Below are 13,814 nucleotides of genomic sequence, written 5' to 3' on the forward strand. Positions count from 1 at the left end.
TAAAATATTTTATTTATTTATTTTTAGAGAGGGTAAGGGAGGGAGAAAGAGAGGAAGAGAAACATCAATGTGTGGTTGTCTCTTGAACGCCTCTTACTGGGGACCCTGCCTGCAACCCAGGTATGTGCCCTGAGTAGGAATCGAACCAGTGACCTTTGGTTTGCAGGCCAGCACTCAATCCACTGAGCCACACCAGCCAGGGCCAGCCAGCGATCTTTTAAAAATGACAAAGTTAAGGATCTCAAGAGATTCAGAAATAAACTATAGTTTTAATAGAAGCAGGTGTATGCCTGCATTTTGAAAAACGCCTGATGAAAGGAAGGTTCTGAGAGTAGGCTTTTCCTAGGAATAGATGTTTAAATCTATCAAGCACACAATAGCATTTGAACCTTTAGATTACTTCTAAGAACTGTCCAAGTCCTGAGAAGGAAGGTGAGTCCTGGAATAGTTGTCTTCAGGATGTGAGCAGACTTGTCTTGGGAAACTAGCAGCTCTTTAGTCAACAGGCCAGGGACCTCTATTTTCTGGCTTCAAAAGAATATGGCTTGTCCTACTGTAAGACGGGCACTCTCCTCCACAGCAGAGAGGACAGTGCCCCGTGAGGATGGAGCCCCTTCCCATCTTTACTGCTTAGGGATGTTTCCTTCAGATTACTTGTTTAAAAGTGCTGGACTACAATTTCTGGCTACAAAATAACTGTTCACGGCTTTCCAACTATATTTATTTATTTAATTACTGACTGCTTTCCTTCACTATAATATTCACTTAGAAAGTGGGAAAGGGAAGAGAAAAAGAGGGAGATGAGTTGCCTCTCCAACACACCCCTACTGGGGACCCGCCTGCTGACCAGGAATTGAGCTGGTGACCTTTTGGTTTGCAGGACGATTCCCAACCAACTAAGCCATGCCTGCCCGGGCTCACTGTTTATTTTAACCACTACCTGATCTTAAAAACATTCTGTTAGCTATAAAATAGTCCGTAACGAGAGAGCTCATCTTCAGAGATGGGCCTCTAAACTGTTAACAGAAGTATCTGTGTACAAACCAATTAGAAAGCTGGTCAAGGACACTGACTATTCAGAACTAAAACTCCTAAGGCCAACCTCTGCAGTAGGTCTTCAGCATCTAGACGAATCCAAATAACCCATCTCCATTGCTGATGAGGGTGTCTATATAGGTTCATTTGGAGAGTTATCAAAGAGAAAACCACAAATATACACCCCTCAACTAACTGTAAAGCCTGTACTGACAAACCTCTCCATGTCAAATATTTAAAGCCAGTAGCCAGATGATCCCAACTACAGCCAAAAAAAACAGACCCCAATTTTAAGTTAGAATGCCTCTTTCATAATTCACTAATGAGGCTACAGTTCACTACTGCAGGTGGAAGATACTGGTAGTTGTCATGGTTCTTGGCTCTAATTAAAAGGATCTATTTCAAGCCATCCAGTAGCATGGCTGATCAGAGTCTAACCTCACCCATCTTCCTTGCCTATTAATGCATGTGAAGCTGCACATTAACATTTACTTCAGATTTAGTCCCTGCCAGTGGGACCTGTTGCTCTGCATTAATTATCCATCTAGTGCAGTTTTTCAGTATGGAATTGGAAGGGAAAAGGGGGAGGGGAACACAAGAACAAAGAGAGGAGGGACAAGGTGGAAGGAGAGAGGGAAACAGGGAAGCAGAAAGACTGCCTTTTATTTCCAAGACCTGTTTTTTACATTGTAGCATGCAGATAAAAATGGTGTTTGTGTTCTGGACTTGTTTTAAAAATACACGTTAGGTTACTGATGTATAGCTTACAAGTATCTACCCAGCTAAGTGACACTGACATTTTAAAACTTGAGTCAAAGGCAGCCAGAGAGACATGAAAATATCACTTAGCCAAATTAAAAGCTTTGGTGTATGTCTTAGGACAAAAGGAAGCAAGTGGATAAAAAATATTTTACGAAAAAATATTCTCAAGAAAGAACATACTCCATTTTCTCTTTCTGGACTGACAAAATATTCTATTTAACCCAAACACTTCATAGGAAAACTATGTAAACAGCATATCTGTACAACAATATACCCGCAGCCTTCCAGTCAGGTTCTCTTCTAAAAGAGGTCAGTTGCATAAACTGGTAGCATCCCTCCTGTCATAACACATCCTTCTCCAAGCATCAGATGCTCTCTAGCTATACATGGAAGTTTCAGTTGAAATAAAATACCAGTTTGACTAAGAAAGATCTCCCTGGCCCCCTAATATCATCGGTATATCACCTCCCTTTCTGGGTGGTGGGATGTTCAGCAAGCAAATAGCATTGAGCAGTTTTGAATTTTAATTTCACAGTTCACAGGTCTCATCTATCTATCTGAGGTCCACTACTAGACAAAAATCCTACAATTATATTTAATGGCATTGTACAGTATCAACTGCAAAAGACAATACATGTTCAGAACAGGAGTACTCCCTCAGACTGGCACTGCTATCCTCGGCTAGCTCAGGGAATGTGTTAGTACTAGCCAAAACAGGAGTAAAGGTGACTACTAGGGGGAACCACAATCAGGTCTCGGCCTCCCAGCAACTGTCCTGATCTATACAGGGACCTATGAGTACAAAAAACAAGCCTTTTAAACATTTTTAAAAATCCTCACCTGAGGATATGTTTCTATTGACTTTTTTTTTTTGAGAACGAGAAACATCAATGTGAGAGAAACATCAACTGGTTGCCTCCTGTATGTGCTGCAACCAGGGACTGTACCCGCAACTTGTGGGTATACCAGACGATGCTCCCATCAACTGAGCCACCCAGCCAGGGCCAAGTCTTTTATAAATTGAAACCAGCCACTGTCCTGGAAAAGCTAAAAGATACTGGGTAAAGTATGACTTAAAAATATCCTTTAAAATTTAAATTTAAAGCTGTACTAATATATCCAAATTTAATGGTCTATGTTTCGAGGGAACAAAATCTAATGAAATTTAAATGTTAGCAGAAATAGTAAGCTTCCTCTGGATACTTATATGGCCATCAGTTTTTATCTCTGAGTATGACCTACCTTTCAAAGGCAGGGAAGATAGTCATATTGAATACAGGAGAGATGAAAGCATAAAGTTCATAGGGTAGGGGTCCTCAGGACCTTAGTCCTTTACCATCCTTTATCCCAGCTACTGACTCAAATACAGTTAATGCTGCAAAGTAAAAAGTACAAGGACTGCTGATTTTTTCATGCAAAGCCTCAGTAGCAATGTTAACAAGGAGTCCAATGAAGTGCCAGGCCATTACAAATACCCCATTGAGAAAGTTAGCTAGTTGCATCATTTCCACAGGCATACAATCCTTTCAAACTAGCTGACTGTGCTCCCAAATTTAATGCCTACTAAGTAGAGCTGGCCTGTGCCATCCTCCCAGTGAAGGACATCTAGAGAAGAGGGTTAAAAGTCAGTGCAAGGAAAAGAGGGAGGGAGGGTAGAACACCAACAGTTATACCAGGTGTTTGCTTCTGCTAACTTCCCTACAAGCTGAGCCCAGGTGCTACAGGGTCTGACCTATTACTGGTTTGGCTATTCCTGCAATACTGGCTTCTCTAGGATGAAAAATGGGCTGGCCACAGGCATTTTTTAAGATGGACTCAATTCATTCACTTCATGATAGATGTAGGAGCCCACCTTTTCTGGAAAAGAATCAACCTTCTGGCCTCAGCAGTCACTTTTAACACTCCCAGGAAGCATCCCACTGGGAAGAGGAACCAACGATTACAATTGTGCATTCTGGAAGAGTTCAGACGTATAGAAAACTGCATACAGTTCTGTGGCCAAATTTTAGTGGACTATCAAGAACAAGGTAATAGCCAGGGCATACTATTCTTGCAGACACAGCTCAGGAAACCTGGACTAATTTACATCTTACTAATACTGGACCTAAAATTCTATAAAGGCTGGGAAAAGTAAAAAAATACTAACAATGTCTTTATTTGAAAGCTAACTAAATACAGGGTGGGGAAAAAGTAGGCTTACAGTTTTGAGTATATAAAAGTTTATTCCTGTATTATTATTTATAAGTTATTGTTTTCCACATGAACAACTGTAAACCTACCTTTGCCCCACCCTGTATAAAAAGAGCAGGTTCCTACTTAAGACCCAGCTATTTTTCCCTAAGGAGGATTTCTGCTTCATCTACCCTCCTCTGACAAGGTCATCTATTTTTTTTTTTTTGTTTTAAAGGGAGGGAGGGAAAATAATGCTCTACAGAATAGCATAGAAGTTATTACCTCCTTCTTTTACCCTTACCTTCTCCCCTCCTCCAATTTTACTCATAAACCTCAAAGTCCCGCCCCCTGCCCCCACATGACTGAAGTAATCTCCTGGGCATGCTGTCAAACTGCTGTGGTGGTTTGAAGCCACAGCTAAGTGCTGACTTGGACTCCTGAAGCCTTCCAGTTATACCTTCAGTGACCTATTTAGGAGTTGAACCTACTTCTCAGAGACACAGCACCGTGATTTTTCCTTTTGGTTCAATTTTTTTCTCAGATGATCCCTGATCAAAGAATGATTACCCTAAAGACCTGAGTATATGCACAGGCACATGCACAAAAACAGCAATATTTGAGGAAGGTTTGTATGCAGTAAGTACACAAGCCTCTGAATTGAGCTCTTCCCCATAACTTAAATTGCAGACATTTTTCTTACAATTCAATTTACTTCAACACCTACAAACTACAGCCTGCAGTCCAATGTCTAATAATATGGAATTAGGCATTGGAATTAAGTTAGAATGGCTAAGTGTCATCTATGCTGCGCAAAACCACAAGGACTACAGAGGGATAAAGCAAAACAGAAAACAACATTTATCAAAGGGCCAAAATTAGTGAAAGAATTCTTCCTAATTTAATATGCTCTTCCAAAAACTCACAAGCAAAATCAAATAAGGTTTAATATAGTAATCCTATGTATAAAACTACAAAAAGTTACAGGTTTACACATTTAATGATTAGTGGTGTATAACTTTCGTAATGTATTTTAACCAATAATCGATGATTGTCAATGGAAAAAGTTCACTATAGGGTTTTCCTCTAATGGCTTCAGAGTTTTGATAAAGTCAAGAATCAGTAAAAAGCCATCAGCTCATCACAGGAGCCTATGACTGCGGGAAAGCAGAACAAGAATAGCTCCACACTGCCCAGGTTTGTAATGCAGAGACTAATCTAAATTTACTTGAAGTTCTGTAAATTTCATTAGACTCTCTGCTTTGTTCTTTGCACAAAGGCAGACAGGAGGAAAACAGTACTCAACATCCTTCTGAATATTACAGCTGAATAAAAGCCCATAAATGTGCTTGTGTTGCCACAAACAGAATTCCAATCTGGAACTCAAACTTGCTAGTAATTCTGAGGTTTCCCCATCCCTGCCGGGTATAGAGGTGAAGTGATGTCTTTGGGTTACAGTTAAATTCAAACCTGTGGAAAGTCCTCTCCTGCTCACTCAAGCTTATTTCAAAAAGAGCCTCCTGCAGAGCCCAAATCAATGGCAAAGACTGATGCTTGGTTCAGGCATGGAGTTTCCTCCACCTGGCAGTTACTCTGTCTTTTGTTGTTTGAAGACTGGGAAACATTCTCTGAGAGTTATGCTTTATAATTTGTCAGAAAACAGGGGAAGGGCAAAGATTAAATACCAAAGCTATTAACACACAGGAAAGCAAATGTAATTAAGGGGTAAAGGAATGGTCACTGTGTGTTTGTGTTAACAAAGGTGCCATCCACTTGGAAGAACCCAGACATAGTTTCTGTTCCCCAAACAGTGTTTATCTTTGCACATCTCTCATTAGTAACACCACTAGGTATTACGCAGCGGTGAGCAGAGGAAATAGGTCAGCCTCTGGCTTTCAAGTACAGACACTCCTTGACTTAATGATGAAGTTAAATCTCAATAAATCTATAGTAAGTTGAAGGTACTTTAAGTTAAAAATGCTTTTAATACACCTAACCTACTGAGCATCATAGTTTAACCTACCTGGTTTCTTTCTTTTAAATATTTTATTTATTTATTTATTTTTAGAGAGGAAGGGAAGGAGAGAAGGAGAGAAATACCAATGTACGGTTGCCTCTCGTGCATCCTCTGCTGAGAACTGGCCTGCAACCCAGGCATGTGCCCTGACTGGGAATTGAACAGCGATCCTGTGGTTCGCAGGCCTGCAGTCAATCCACTGAGCTACACAACCTACCTGGTTTCTATTGAACGTGTACTGCTTTTGCACTACTGTGAAGTTAAAAAATCGTAAGCTGCCCTGGCTGGTGTAGCTCAGCAGATTGAGCACGAGCCTGTGAACCAGAGGATCGTGGTTCGATTCCCAGTCAGGGCACATGCCTGGGTTGCAGGCCAGTTCCCAGCAGGGGATGCATAAGAGGCAACCATACATTGATGTTTCTCTCCCTCTCTCCTTCTCTTCCCCTCTAAAGAAAAAAAAAATCATAAGCTGATCATGGTCAGTCAGGGACTGTAGTTTAGTAAATTTAGTACACTAATGCAAAAGGGAAAGGAGTTCTTTGAATGAGGCAAGTCTTTCTTTCATTACTTAGAATATTTTTATCAATCTGCAAGGTATACATGGAATTTACTTACATGGGATACGTGGAATATTGTGAATTCACCAACAGCTCTATGCAGTAGCCAAGATCCTTTTTGCTGATGGGTGAAACTAATGACTTCTCATATTATCAGTGTCTATTGTACCCCTCATTGTCTTTTGCCTCCCACACAAATGTGCTAAAACTTCATCTTTGTTCTTATTTGCTAAGACCTAGATTTAGAAATAACTTTAGGCTTAAAGGATGAGAATTCTGATACCCATAAATGGTAGGCAGAAAAAGGAGTCACCTTTTTATTCTTTTTAACTGTTCTTGAGTCATGGGAAAAGCAGTCAGCTAGTGACCTGTGCATGCGTCCTGGGCATAGTGACAAATCCGCAATACCAAAGTGCCTTTCTGAAATTTGGTCTGAGACTTGCACTGAATACAATGTCCTCCTCTTTCAGGAAACTGGCAAGGAGACAGCTGTACTCCTGTCCTGTCTCTTGGGAGGATAGCATTATGCAGAGGTGCTCTTATAAGTGTCATTCATTGAATGGCGATGCAGCTGGCCATGTTGTACTCCCTGGGGACTCTAAGTCAAAGGAAAAGCACAGGGGAGGTGGGAACCACCCCCCCAAGTGACTTTAAATTTTGGCACCTTAAAGAATGCATTTCCAGAAGCTTGGGCCACATTATCATAGAAAGTGCCATCATAACCTCAACCAGAATCGTCCACTAGGGTGGCCTATTCAACTAAACTCCCAAGGAATTGTATATATGCTAGGGGTGAGATAAGAAAGTTCAGAGATAGATTTCAACATTCTTACCCATAACCAAAAGCAAACAACATTCAGTTTTATCTATATCCTATTACCCCATCACTTACAGAAGTGAAGATGTACCCATTTCTGTTAAGAAGTATGACATCCACATTTCTAGGTAGCAAAATCCTCTTGGGAGCATCAAAATATACTGTTTTTACAAATATAAAACCTGTAGGTAAACATTCTCTGCACTCTCTCCCTATTTACTGCTACCTGGACTTACATGGACACATATAGCCCTGGCCGGGTGGCTCAGTTGGTTGAAGCGTTGTCCCCGCACAAAAAAAGTTTGCAGGTTTGATTCCGGTCAGGGCACATACCTAGGTTGCAGGTTCGATCCCCATCTGGGGTGTGTACAGGAAGCAACCGATCAATGTTTCTCTCTCACCATCGATGTTTCTCTCCCTTCCTCTCTCTTCTAAAAAAAAAAAAAGAAAGTCAATAAGCACATCCTCCTCAGGCGAGGATTAAAAAAGGAAAAAAAAAAAAAAAAGACATATAAACAGCTATGTTCACTGCGGTGTACAAAAAAAACTTTTTGTCCTTGTTAACCAGTTCAAAAGACAGCTCACTAATTGATCTGGAGTTATTTCTACCCCAAGTTGTTCTCAATCAAACTGAGGCAATCAAAGTCTTCCTCCTTAAGCCCATGGCCTCCAAGTATGAAAAGTGCCTACACGTAGAAATTTTCTGTTGTGGCTGGTGAGTGCTGGGTGGACATCCTGCTTTAAGGCAGGCGGTGGATTTTTTAGCACTTCTTCTAGGGCAACTTTCAGCCTTAGAATTCTTTGCTGAGAAGGGTCACTAAGAAAAGTTGAAATAGCAACATACCAAAGCACATTGTAAGGTTCTTTCCACTGAGATGCACCATCCTGACTGGAGTTTCACAGAAGAAACCCTTTACTCACTGCCATTAAATAGATCATATAGGCATAGACATTCAAGTGTGCTTAAATCACCACCTTCTTCTAGGTAAGACTCAAAAACTGAAAAATAAAAAGATAAGGGAAGTGAAAAGAAAACCCACAGAATGAGAGAAAATACTTGCAAATCATGTATCTGACAAGGAATTTGTATCTAGAATGTATAAAAACTTTCACAACTCAATGATAAAAAACCAGCCCTGGCTGGTTGGCTCAGTGCATTGAGCACTGGACTGAGAACCAAAGGGTCACAGGTTTGATTCCCACTCAGGGCACATGCCTGAGTTGTGGGCCAGGTCCCCAGTTGGGGGTGCACGAGAGGCAACCTCATGTTGATGTTTCTCACCCTCTCTTTCTCCTTCCCTTCCCCTCTCTAAAAATAAAGTCTTTAAAAAACAATAATAAAAAAAACAAATAAAATTAAAATTGGGCAAAAGATCTGAATAGACATTTCTTCAAGAAAAATATACAACTGGCCAATAAGCACATGAAAAGAACATCATTAACCAGTAGGAAAATACAAATCTAAATCTCAATGATACAGTACTTCATGCCCATTGGGTGGCTTTAATCAAGAAAAACAGTAATAACAAGTGTTGAAAAAGATGTGGAGAAACTGGAACCCTGATATGCTGCTGATGGGAATGTAAAATGGTGCAATCGCTTTGGAGAATAGTCTGGCAGTTCTTCAAATGTTAAATGTAGGAGTTACCTAGCAATTCCATTCCTAGATATACTACCTAACAGAAATGAAAGCAGATGTTCACACAAAAACTTGCACACCGATATTTCTGACATTAATATTCACAACAGCAAAAAGTAGAAACCACCCAAATATCTACCAACTGATGAATAAGTAAATGTATTATATCCATACATGGAATAGTATTCAGCTATAAAAAAGTAAGTACTGATAAATCCTACAGGGATGAACCGTGAAAACCTGCTGGTCCTTTTGTTGTTTTTGAAAAGATTTTATTTATTTTTAGAGTCAGGGAAGGAGAAAGAGAGGGAGAGAAACATCGACTGGTTGCCTCTCACACAGGTCCCGCGGGGATCAAGAGCGGATGGTACCAAGGACTGAACTGCAACCCAGGCATGTGTCCTGAGATTCAAATCAGTGATCCTTCACTTTGCAGGATGTTGCCCAACCAAGTGAGCCACGCCAGTCAGGGCTACTGAGCCCTCCTGAGTATCACTCATACTTTCACTCAGAGCTTAATAAAAACCAGTGTTTCATTTAATACAGGAGTGACTATTTACATCCCTTCTCGGGTCAAATTAAATAATTCATCTTTACAATTTGGCTTTCAAAAAATTTTCTTGGAGATAGTTGATTTAGGATTTAAAACAAACATGAATCCATTTCCATATTAACAATAAAGGCTGTACCTAAGCACGTCTTTACATATTTACATATGTAAAAACACACAAGTCATTTACAAAGGCCAAAAATGGTCCTAATATATTAGCACATCTGTAAAGTACTTTGAGAGACTTAAGCAACAAGCAGGAGATCAATGAGGTTACAACTGCATCTTATCTTTCACTGAGTATGGTAATTAATTTTAGGACAGGCCCAAATTGAAAAATTTCGCAGAAGAGTACCACAAAGTCCCTGCCTTAACAAAAACTGTTACTTTGAGTATTACCTCCTTTTTCACTTTTAATAATTTTCACACTTCCTTTCTCTCACTCTCTCTTTTTTTAGATTTTACTTATTTATTTTCAGTGAGAAAGGGAGGGAAGGAGAAAGAAGAAGAGTCATGCTTCCTTTCCCAATCAAACCCGTTTGGGTCACAACATTTTGTGAGTAGTAACTTATACCAAATATTATTCTTACATTTTTAAACAGTGATTATTCTTTATCTTTGCATTAAAGCACTGATATCACAGGAATTAGCTGGTGAGCCCCACTTTAGGTTTACAAATCATGCATGTGAAGCTGAGTTAAAGTGGGTACTGAACCCTTCCTGTTGAGTGGACCCTTAACAATATTACAAACCCAGCTACTAATGCAACAGGGCAAATGCAAAAGTACATACATAAAACTTCATAAAACAAAACAAAATTAGGTTTATTGTTTAATCACTTTACTACTGAGAGGGCAGGGTGAGATAATGCTGCCACGTCCAGTTCTTCAGTGCCAGGCTTCCAAGCACTTCCAATGTCAGAAACAAAAGATTCGTAAGATAATGTTAACATAAATCTACTTTAATTCATCACTTGCCTGACACTATTCCAATGAGGAGCTAAACACAACAAAATCAGAAAAACTACCTCCTTAAAAGTTCACACAGCAAAGATTTTCTGCAAGGCAGTTTTTCTACTCTATGTGTGAAACCTTTCTTGTTATGACTCACTGAAAATTAAATATGCAAAACTCCAAGCTGAGCTTAATTTTGCCTGTGCACAGAGACCTTTTTACTCTGATTCTTCGAAAACCTCATTTTGGATCTTGCTGCCAACACCAGTGAGAGGAAAGCTGGCCAACAATTCCAAATATAACATGCGGAGGCAAATGCTACAGAAATCTGTCTGACGGGAAGCAACCATGCTGAGGTCTGCTGAGGTAGACACACTTCTCAATCAGGCCATTTTGGTCCCTCAGTCTGGAGCAAAATGCCATGAGAAAGCAATCAGAGGCAACCATCCAGTTTCTAGTCAGCCTCATTATCAATGCCTTATCGTGCCTACTTAATCAGTGAGAACAATTCTATCCATTTTGAGAATAAAGGGTCAGCAGCAACTAGAGCTCTACCAGTTATTCTAATTTTTAAAAAAACTGATTACCATGTGCCCTGACCAGAATCAAACCCACAACCTTTTGGTGTACAGGATGATGCTCTAACCAACTAAGCCTCACCAGCCAGGGCTTTACCTGATTTTTGAAGAGACCAGTCCATGAAGACCAATATTTTGAGAAGGCTCAACTTATGGCATGACAATTATAATAAAATTCGAGTTCACCAGGGAATATTTAAAAACATCTTTCTCCAATTCTTCAGGGGCAGGTTTAGTAACCCCTGCTACCACTCTAAGTAATGGATAACCAGTTAAACTTGGATAAAATGATTACACTACCACTTAAACAAATACAAAAACATCATTAGCTCAAGTTTAATTCTTTTGTGAGGTAATGGTACTGAGCACAGGAAAATTCGTTTCCTCACCCAGCTCATTACAGAAAACCCAGAAATAGGACCCCCGGTCTAATTGGGAAGAGGTCTCCCAATATATAAAGCACATCATATAAAGCACTCACTCCTGAAAAAAGACAATTAAAAAACTTATTTGTCCAGTCATTTCCTCCAGTAGTTGATCTTAGAAACCCCCCCTGTAGTTGTGAATGTCACCAAATCCAGGAGGTTTGCCTAGAATCACCTCTGGAACGTTTTACTAGATCTGGTTCACTGTGAGGCAAGCTGGCAAGGCACACAAGCGACTGAAAAAGGACTCTCTCAGAGCTTTAAATGGAGACCCACAGCAGCACTGCAGTTATGACTTCCAGGGCTTGTAAAATTCCATCTTCACTCTTGTACATTCTATGTCATGAGGAAAATTATCATACTATGCTTATCTAAATAATCCAGTCTTAGCTAGTTAAAAAGGGAAGCAAGAGAAAATACAGCCATACCTGAGGTTAGAATAACCTCACTCCCACATGGTACGAGAAAGCAGTAATAGGACAAATTAACATGAGCACACTCAGGAATCAAAATTCTCTGAGACGATTAACTGCTTGACTTAGCCACTCTGGTTGAGATGGTTAATGAAGTACTTTATTTGTGCTGGAAAGAGTGCATGTAGGGTAGGAGGCAAGAAAGTGGGATAAGCTATACTCGAAAGAAGGCTTCCTGCCTTTGTATCAGTATCTAGAATGTTTTGTGACTTATATAATAACTCAGATAAGTTAATGGTACACTCAGTACCGGCCTCTTCAAAGGGGGAACTAGAGATGTGAAAAGCCCTGCCTCATTTACTAGGATTCGCAAATCTCCGATTACCAGTTTTCATTCATGGGCTTATGAAAAGTATTCAATGAAATGCAGAGTATGGGCAAGACTGAATTTCACCAACAGCTAAAAAAAAAAAAAAAAAAGGTCCCTCCCTCTCTCCTTCCAGCTAAAACGGAAATTGCTAATTGTACGACTTGACAAGACTTAGATTCATCTAATTAAAAGATTTAGAGATTAGATTTTAGAGTTTAAAAGCCCAATGTCAGGAAAAACAGTACACTTTTTCCAGGCCTCAAGTTTCTAATGAACATTTTCAGCTTTATTAAACAAATGAGACTGAAAACAATACGGAGCTTACAAAATTATCACTCAATATGGGACCACTATTCTTGGTTAACACTAACCAAATGTTACTGTTAGTAACCAAATATAGGTAAAACATTAACCTATATTTAAAATCAAGCAATCTACAATTCAGTCCTGGTATATGTAGCACATAAACACAATTTAAAAATGTAAGCAACTGGAAATAGCTGGTGAGAAACTCAACATATTCATGTACAAACTGCTTCCATTCTCAAGAACAGCACAGGAAACTTGCAGAGATTTTTTCCTGCCAGGTAAAATTACACCTTATAGAAAGCAAAGGATAAAATCCACAGACCCTCCTGCTGGTATTAGTCATTTTATAATAAAATTTTTAAAGCTACCAGCAAAGCTTCCTCCAGGATAGTAATTTTTGTCCCTGCAACATCACAAGCCAACATGGGTGCCCTCCTGGGCAAAAGTACCTTGGGAATGGTAACCAGAGCTTCCTACATAACTTCTGACCACAGACTTAATTTGCCCAGTATCAATCATCTGTTTAATAAGTGTTCTAAAACCTGTAATTAGTACAAATATACAGTAGGCACTATTCCACAAACGGAGAGACAGAATTTGAATGAAACCATGTACAGTGCTTAAGTAAAACCTCACCTTTTAATTTTTTAAACAAAGGGCTAAAAAAGACAACACTAAAAAACAGGTGGGAACAAACCAACTGCCCCTTCCTGCTCTCTTGCAGCTTGTCTCCTTTCACAAACACTCCCTGCCCCACCAGTCAACTGTTGCTGAAAGACAGAAGGAGACACAATCTGGGTTCTCTGTGCAGATGTGGGATTTTTGTGGAGGGTAGAGGTGGTATCTCCTGGCAGAAGCTGGAGTATAAACTCCTCTTGATCGATTAATCGTTCAGGGCTGAGCTGCTGAGGAGGATCAAGCATCGGGGCCATCAACCCAGGTCCCTCCCTCTCTCATCTGTGTCTCCCTTTCCCTCTCGTTCACTAAGAGGAGGTGGTTTAAAAAAAAAAAAGCGCATAGCTTTCCAGCTCTCCTCTCCTTAAAAATGCCCTCGCGGAGCCACTGCATACAATCCAGCCCCAGCAGGAAAGAATTTTACAGCGAAAGGCTCGCCGATCCAGAGCGGATAAGTGAAATCGGCGCCCAAGGGCAATTTTAATTGTCTAACCCGGCCCGATTTCCTAAGAGGCGGCAGCACCAGGTGGGGAGAGATGAGAGGC

The 13,814-nt window shown here is 40.1% G+C and overlaps 1 protein-coding gene across 2 annotated transcripts in view; it reads right to left on the reverse strand.

The window, feature by feature from the left end:
- PHF12 (PHD finger protein 12) overlaps positions 1-13,814 on the reverse strand; it is a 41,836-nt gene that overhangs the window by 25,833 nt on the left and 2,189 nt on the right. The window contains exon 2 of one of the 2 annotated variants that reach the window (XM_053662778.1): positions 7,691-7,788. The exons of the other annotated variant lie outside the window; for it this stretch is intronic. The gene's annotated coding sequence lies outside the window, so the exon portion shown is untranslated. The remainder of the gene's footprint in view (positions 1-7,690; positions 7,789-13,814) is intronic. 2 annotated transcript variants of the gene reach the window in all.

This window comes from Artibeus jamaicensis, unplaced genomic scaffold (assembly GCF_021234435.1).
Source record: "Artibeus jamaicensis isolate MK-2021 breed Jamaican fruit bat unplaced genomic scaffold, CSHL_Jam_final contig_2790, whole genome shotgun sequence".
Lineage (NCBI taxonomy): Eukaryota > Metazoa > Chordata > Mammalia > Chiroptera > Phyllostomidae > Artibeus > Artibeus jamaicensis.